Source organism: Mastomys coucha, unplaced genomic scaffold (assembly GCF_008632895.1).
Source record: "Mastomys coucha isolate ucsf_1 unplaced genomic scaffold, UCSF_Mcou_1 pScaffold19, whole genome shotgun sequence".
In the NCBI taxonomy this organism is placed as follows: Eukaryota; Metazoa; Chordata; class Mammalia; order Rodentia; family Muridae; genus Mastomys; species Mastomys coucha.
The window spans coordinates 249,861-258,360 of NW_022196901.1; the positions used below are offsets into that span (position 1 = coordinate 249,861).

At 41.7% G+C, this 8,500-nt stretch overlaps 1 protein-coding gene across 2 annotated transcripts in view; it reads left to right on the plus strand.

Moving 5' to 3' along the window:
• Cdk6 (cyclin dependent kinase 6) overlaps nucleotides 1–8,500 on the plus strand; it is a 203,775-nt gene that overhangs the window by 61,747 nt on the left and 133,528 nt on the right. The gene's annotated exons all lie outside the window — the stretch shown is intronic.

Here is an 8,500-nt window from a genome sequence, read left to right on the forward strand (position 1 = left end):
TACAGAGTGAGTTCCAGGACAGCCAGGGCTATACAGAGAAACCTTGTCTCGAAAAAACAAAAAACAAACAAAAAAAAAAGCAGCTTAAAATTCCTTAATACTTCTTATTTCTATATTATCTGCCCCTAATCTTATAAAGTATAATGCAATAGATATAGCTCAGTCTATCCCGATGGTTCGTCTTTAAAAGATATAATAGTTTTCATTGTCACACAAAACACATACATTATAATTATGCTGATTCTGAGGTATATACACATTGTGCGGATATGCATGATCATTTGGCCCTTTCTGTTTGGGTGTTTGTTTTACTGTTGGGATTCAAAGATGATTAGGACACCCCTTCTGCCCTTCATGGGTCAGCAAGCGGGGAGGTATATTGACTACAAACAAAATCCTTTTTTTCCTTTAAGTCTAATGGGAAAGCTCCTCAAAAAATTTTATTGGTCTTTCCTATTAGTGGTCTTCGTTTTCCAGTTCACAGGTTAAATCCAGTTAAATCCGTGCACATCTCCACAGAGTAAGAAATGTCTTCTTGAGTGATGGCCAGGTGATTGTCCCCAGATACTGATACATTTAGAGACTGCAACATAATAAATGATTATCCATTCTTGTTTAGGTTAGTAAGAATTCTCTTTTCTCCCATCTTGTTCTCATTAAAGAATGTGATGCATAGTGGCGGTTTGAAATGAGCACTTTTTTGTGTGTGCAGTGGCATGAAAACCCTCTAAGCGTAGACTTCCGATCACCTGATCTAGGTCCTCCCCTGTACTCTCTTCCTCTGCTGTTGTCTTCCATTCCCGAGACCCTATTTTTTTTCCTTTATGTACTTAATCCAAAAACTCCACCTTGTGTCTCCAGAGCAGGGTCCATCCTTTTTGCTTACCCTGTTTTCTGAGCACAATGATCATGAGCTTTTTTGGTTTTGTTTTTGTTTTTTTGTTTTGTTTTTTGTTTTTTGTTTTTGTTTTGTTTTGTTTTTTGGTGGGGGTTGGTTTTTCAAGACAGGCTCTCTGTGAATAATCTCAGCTGTTCTAGAACTTGCTCTGTGTACCAGACTGGTCTCAAACTCTTAGAGATCTGCTGCTTCTGCCTCCCAAGAGCCAGATCCCAGTTCTTGATGTGGTCTGACTCTCCACTTCAGTGGCCTTCTTCTCATGGAGTTTCTGTTAGCCATCTCAAGTCCCAGACAGATGTGCTTCATCCACACTCGAGTTGGATCTGGGTCATTTGCCTTTTACTCATTGTTACACTCCAGTTCCTTGTATCTACCCTGTGATTATGTATGTATGTACCTGTCTATCCATGAGTACCAACTGCCATGTTTCTAACAGAGAATTGTAGTGCTATAATAAGGTTGTTATGAGTGTAAAATATACCTTACATGCTCCAGTGTTTGAACACTCTTTCCCTAGTTGGGACTAGCTCTTAGTAGGATGGGGCCAGCTGGAAGAAGTGCATCTTTGAACTGCAGGCCTATGGGTAGTAGGTAGCTCAGCCCCACTTCCTGCCCAAACTCCTTACTTCCTGATCAGGGCAATGTGAGCAAGCTGCCTGACACCACAAAGCCGCCGGTCTCCTTGCCTCTTGCTTCTACTGCAATGTCTAACCTTTTATAATGGACTGCATCCTCTCAGACAGCCAAACAAAATAAACCCTCCCTCCCTTAATTTGTTCAGTAAGGTATTCTACACTGTGTGGAGAAAAGTGATGGATATAAAACCATTTTTAAAAAACATGAATAAATGTTTAGGAGCATATACAACCATCAATGGGTAGTTTAGATTACAGGTATAACTGATAACAATTTTTTTTACTAGGCAAATGTATCTTTTTGTCTTGGTGATTGGTTTATTTGTAGGAATTGGGCTGCAGGTTAACTGCATTGTGGGTTGCAGTTTTCAAGCATGAAACTGTAGACATAAATATTTTGTCATACAGATGTATTTATGCCAAGTCTGACCTTGAGCTAGTGAATGTTACTATGTTGAGCAATTTTTTGGGAAGACAAAAATGGATTCTTTTCTTTAGAACATTCTGTGGAATAAGAGTTTTTTAGAGTATACCGAGACACTATTTGTTGAGTGTTTACTCTGTTTAGGAAGTTTCCATGGTGGACAGTTTACAAACACCAAATGAGCCTACTCTTAGTGACTTCTGTGAAATGAAAGATGAAAGGCACAGAGAAAGGGAGACAGACGCAGAGAGAGCACACAGGCACCTGGCATGGTGGCACACACCTTTAATCCCAGCGCTGGGAAGCAGAGACAGGTGGATCTCTGAGTTCAAAGCCACCCTGGTCTATGGAGCTAGTTTAGGATAGCCAGGGCTACAGGGTTGCACAGAGATACCCTGTCTTGAAAAATAAAATGAGAGAGAGGGAGAGAGAGACAGAGAGAGAGAGAGAGAGCGCTCACAAGAGCATGTGGCAATCATTCTCAGTGATTGTTTAGTAGTTTGGGGATATTTTTCAAATACCAACAACTGAGCCTAACTTAGGTCTTAGTCTTTTTCTATGTGGTACCAAAGTATTTTCTAAAGTAGTCACAGCATCTAGAAGGTTAATAGATAACGTATGGACGTTATCTTACGTGCATTGAAACATGCTATGTTAATAACAACAACAACAGTAATAATAATCTGGAAGATATTTTAACTTGAAATAGATACAAAACAGCAGCAACAACAATAAGAACAACACAATGAAGAATATAGCCATGTGAGATGGTGTAGGCCCAGGACTTTGCCATCTCCCTGTGCTGGTCTCATAGCACTGTTTACCTGCTAGTGAAAGACCCCCAGAACTGGGGAGATCCTTACTCAAGTCTTGGGATGACGCGACGACCCAATGACTCACGAGAGACCGAACTTGCTGCAATCACATGAGGTTTATTGGGGATACCGGTACTGGGTCGATCTCATGACCTTGCCAGTCAGAGGAGTTCGACCCCGAACACAAGAAGTGTGGGGGTATTTAAGGGAAGCTGGGGGCAGAGAGAGAGTTACCAAGGAAACAGAACATAAAAACAGTGGAAAATTTCAGAGGGACCTGACCCAAGGTATTCAGTTAGGGAGGGGAACACATTCATTCTAGGAATGTAATCTTCATCTACTGGTTGACAGGGTGGAGAGTCTCATAAACCACTAGACCTTCATTCTTAGTTCCGCCCTCATTGGATCAGCCAGGAGGGGCAGGTATCGGGAACCAGAGCCCTGAGGCTCTGGGTTCCTGGAACTGGCTATTTTATATTTCTGGCTGGCTACAGTGGCCCTCCATGTCATTTTAGGTAAAGGTTATACACCATACATTTGTATTAAATGCCCTCATTTTAAATTCTAAGATTCTCCAGCCTTTCACTAGTTTGCCACCTAAGGCTGGGCTTGGATAAAACTAGAATGTTCCATAATGTCTAGAAGAGGATAAAATCTTTTTGTTAGAATTATCATTTAATTGTCATATTTGTTAGAAAACAGCCCATGGAGGACTTATAAATACCTCTCACAGAACAGTTTTTCAGATATCTGAATAACATTTGTTTTGAGAAAATTAAAAATCATGAAGGTTTATGTGTTTGTGCAGGTTGATATTTAGGTTGGTTTATAGAGGAGGACATCCTGCTATTATTAATGCATGGTCCTCCTGTTAGGCCTTGATAAAATAAGTCACAGTCTATGCCTGAACTGAACTTCATCTCTACAAAGCTGTAAAAAAACAAAGTTAAATAATAATAATAATAATAATAATAACAACAACAATTAGAGGCTGTTCCTTCTAGCATTTCTTAAGTAAAAGTTTCTAGGTCAAATTGACGGGTTGCTGCAGTGTTCTGTAAGTCTGTCTCTTCTCGTCTCATGATGATGTTTGCATAGAAGAGCCTGTGGACCGCTCTTCTGTGAAACCAACAAACTGGCGGGTGTGGCCTTGTGGACGTGGCTGGCTCGCCTCTCTCTAGTTCAGACTGTTGTCCTTGAATCTGTCTTGCTGTGGAGTTCAGTTCTGCCCTTACTTTCCGTCTTCATGTGTCCATCTGCCACCAGTTGACACAGGGTCAAGGGGAGTGCCCAAAAGCTTGTTCACCATATTCCTTAGTCATTGCGGTGAAAGAAGCCATATGGCAGAGTGCTGGGGACAGACAGACCTCCGTGTGAGACCTTCAAGATGCCTGACTTCTGGCACTAACCACTTCTAGGGCACTTGCCTGCACATTGGCTTTCTCAGGATCTGGCCAACATCTCAGCTGACTTACGAACTCTTCGGAAACATGCCTGATATATTCTTTGGCTCTTGTGCCTGTGCAGCCTATATAATGAAATGGAGAGTTTTGCTCCATGAGAATAAAGTTCAGAAGAAACACAGATGGGTAGTAGTAGCCTTTCTTCAACAGGACAGGGTTCCTTGAGCTCAAAATCATGTGGCTTCACGGAGTCATGGGATAAAAATGATGTCTATGTATCCCTGTAATAAATGAGTTCTATGGAGCTGGGGAGAACCAAAAAACAAAGCTCAGGGTTTATGTCTGTGTGGGTAATTTTCTCACTGGATTAGATTTCTTTTTATCTTCAGTTGAATATTTCTTTGAGACTGTGCTAGTTTGACTGTTTCCAGTAAGAGATAAAATGTACTATTAGGTTTATTTTACAAAACCCAGACTTCACTGACCAGCACACACACACTCTTGATAGCACCTGTTTTCTGCCTCTGGGAAATAATCTGTTTTCGTGACTAATATCTGCTTGCAGTAAACATGGCTCTGATGTCAGGATGGAATGCCCAGAGCTGATTCATCCCTCTCTGCTTGACATAATGCAAAGTGACTGGTCCCCTGTGCGGCAAAGAGAGTCTCCCAGATCTTCCCCTTCTGCTCTTAAAGGAGCCAAACCCCAGCCCCTCACAGCTCCTGGTGGTCTCCACTTTGCCCGAATTACAGCAGGTGATGTGTCCTATCTTTGCAGGACACAGAACAAATTAACATGAAAATATCGCTCCTCAGAAAACAGGGCAGGCTTGAATGCCCTGTCACTGCTGGTCATTAGCCATCTGCCACCAACACTCACACTCTGTTTATCACATTTGAAATTCAGAGCAGATGTTGCATAATAAGGTGATCCCAGAGCAAGGCAAGAAATTCAGAGAACAAGGACCTCACGATAATAATAAAGATTTGGACTGGAAAAAATTTTTTTCAATTTCATATCATGGTTAGATTAATTGCCTAAACTATGATTTTTTTTTGCACGTGTCTGCACAGTGCTACCCCCTATTTATGCAAATTATTTTATAGTTAAAATTTTTAAGAGAAAGTAACTACGCATGTGAAAGATGCCTTATAGATTGGTGCAGTAAATGACCTTTAATGAGCAAAATCACACTTTATTAATATTCATTCTCGTATAAGGGATGTCATAGGCCAGTCTTGTCTCTGACACTTTAAGGCAGACGCTGACTCACAGTAACTTCACTAAGGATAAATCAGTAATTACAGCAGTGATTGAGCCTGGACATCCCAAACCACGGTAGCTTTCCAGTTTATCTTTTTTTTGTTGATGCTCAATACTCTATAGACCCTACATCCTTTTCCCTTCCCTGGCATGCAGTTTTAGCTTTTCTCCTGTGTGACCATTTGCACCAATGCCACTGCTAACCTGTGTTCTCTTTTAGCATCTGTTGGCTCTGGTTCTGTAGAGCCCTGCCGTGTTTCCTCATAGGCGCCAGCTTTAGGCTTTCTTCCTGTCTTGAGTCCGAAGGCGCTCACTTTAATTCTACTGTCCTTCTGTATATCCCAAAGTGGCATTTGGTGGAATTAGCTACTGTTGTGCTGTATCTAATTTACTTATGCACACTTGACCCTTATTATGCCTTATAAAAATTATATGAGTCACAGTGTATTTATTAGCTGTTGTATTTTACAAACATTCTGTATTTTTTTAGAACACGGATCGTGGGATGGGACTAAGCCTGAGTGATCAAGAGCTTGCCTAGCACCACAAAAGAGGTACCCTGACTTTGATCAGGTCTCTGACCCACATTAAGAAAAAAATGGTTTTGAGGATAGCACTGCTGGCACTGTGCCATTAATTAGACCAGGAATGATAACTTGCATCTGTAGTGAATCTGTACTAAGTGTTCTCTGAGTTCAGAAAGAAAGCAGGGTGAGTGAGCTTTAACAGCCACAGTCACTTATATTCCCAAACCCCTAAGCACGTATCTAATATGTAGAGAAATGAATCCATCAGTGTGTCTTTCATCCTCCTACTAGGAAGTTCCTTTTGCTGCTCCTTCCATCAGAAATATATCCAGAGCGTATTTTCTAGTGTCTTTAACCCCAAATGAAAATGTTCAGTAACACGAGAAACCTTTTCAAGGTGAGCAGTTTTAGATAATCTAGATCTTGAGGATTCTCACAGAAACAAATGTTTATGCAAATTTTCATTGTCTTTATAGTAGCTAGAAACACATGGATGGAAAAAAGATAGAAATATTCAAATATGTAATACTCTGATTAGAAGCTATCACAAAGCTCTTTGGTGGTTTAATTTCCCCTACAAGCAGGAAGTACAGATTTCATTTTAAAAAAAATAGTCCCGTTCTAAAGGTATAATAGTACTCATTGAAATAAAGCCTGACTCATTAGACAAATGACACTTAGATTAGACAAACAGCAGATAAATTGGACTCTTCAGAGAGTCCTCAAGACAGGCAGCCAGTCTGTTGATAGACCCCATTAAAAAGTTACAGGCAGTACGTACCTGCTGCATTGTCACCATGGCAACTGGTATTCCCTCCTCTCTGTGCAGAGGTATTCCCGTCTACATTTGCTTGTCCTGAAGTACCTGCTATGTCCTTTAAATGTGGGAGCATGTGAGGCTCCATGCTAGCCTCAGCTCTTTTCTCCTTAGACACACCTGCATATCCGGTCGTGTCATGGAGCTCGGAATGTTCAGGTACTTATTCTCTAGCCTGACCTCTCTCACCAGCTCTGGATGTACAGAACTGACATTGGCAGAACCCTAGCCAGAGGGGCTGGGCAGTTGGATTAGTCTGCAAAGTGTTAGCCACGCCAACGTGAGGAAGTGGGGTGTCATTCTCCATACCCCCACTTTGGGTGTGTCCGTCCAAAAAACCAGGTGTGGTGGCATACACTTGAAACCCCAGTGCTGCGGAGGCAAGAATTCCTGGAGGGCTTGTTTGCTGGTCAACCTACAACAACTGGTGAACAGATTCTGGTGAGAGATCCTGTCCCAAAATGGAAATTGGGTGGTTCCTCAGGAGTGACACCCAGAGTTGTCCTTCAGCTTATACACGCACAGGAACACGCACGCACGCGCGCACACACACATACATACACACACACACTCACCTGCAACACCAGCAGCAGCCTGCTTTGTACACCCAAGCCCACCAGGAGTCCTCTCCTCAAGCTAAGACTTGCTTGAACCTGAGCATCAGTCTTGATGCCTTGCCTTCCTTCACAGTCTTCATTTGGTCCAACAAACAAGATGGCTGGCTCAGCATCCCACTTCTACCCCTGCGCAAGAGTCCCAGACATCATCTTTAAAGGACACATAAAGCTCTGTGACTCCCCTACTGAAAAACTTGTCCCCAAGTGACTTCCCGTGATCTACAGAGTAACATCAAAAGCCCTGTTTGATCTGGGGCCTCATTTTAATTCCTCTCCACTAGGTCCTTACATAAAAACATACTGCAGTTAACTGCATGATACAAGTGAGGTAACTTGGGGCTGGAGAGATGTCTCAGTGGTTAAGAGCACCTACTGCTCTTGCAGACGATCTGAGTTCAAGTCTCAGCACAGCACCCATGTCAGGGGCTCACTTCTGCCTGTAATGTAGCAGGAGGCCAGGGATAGCGATCCCTCTCCCTCTTCTGGCATCTATCCCCACATTTACTGGGCATATACTCATAAGACACACACTCATGCCTGGGTAAATAATAAAAATAGGAGTTAAAATTATTTTTAAGAAGTGAGGGAACTTCTTTGTAATGGGTAAATTTTTCAAAATCATACCATAGAAAAGCCTGGAGGATTTCACTTCTCACCGGCTGCTTTGCTCCCTCACGCTGAGGGCTTTATGGTAGGTGTGGTCCCTGGGATTGTCAGTCATAGCTAAGAATTTGCTTGGTTGGCTTGGATTTTTAAAATTAAAAATTGCTTTATGTTAACCATTATATGGGGGGGATCTGCCTGTCTCTCCCTTCAAAAGTAGGACCTTCAAAGAGATGAATTTCTTATAAATGTAATAAATTATCCTATACATTCATTTTTATATTTATAATTTTACCCCCAAAGTTCATCTGCCTGTCTGAATTAGATAGCTGGGAAATAAGAAAGGCATGCTCTGTTAAATAGTCTCTTGCTGATGAATTTTCAGTCAGTGATGGGCATCCAGAGCACACACCCTCCCCGTGTTTAAGAGAGTACCTTATTCTTCATTTCTGAACAGAATAGGAAGGAATAACCTTTTTTTTTTTTTTTTTTTTTTT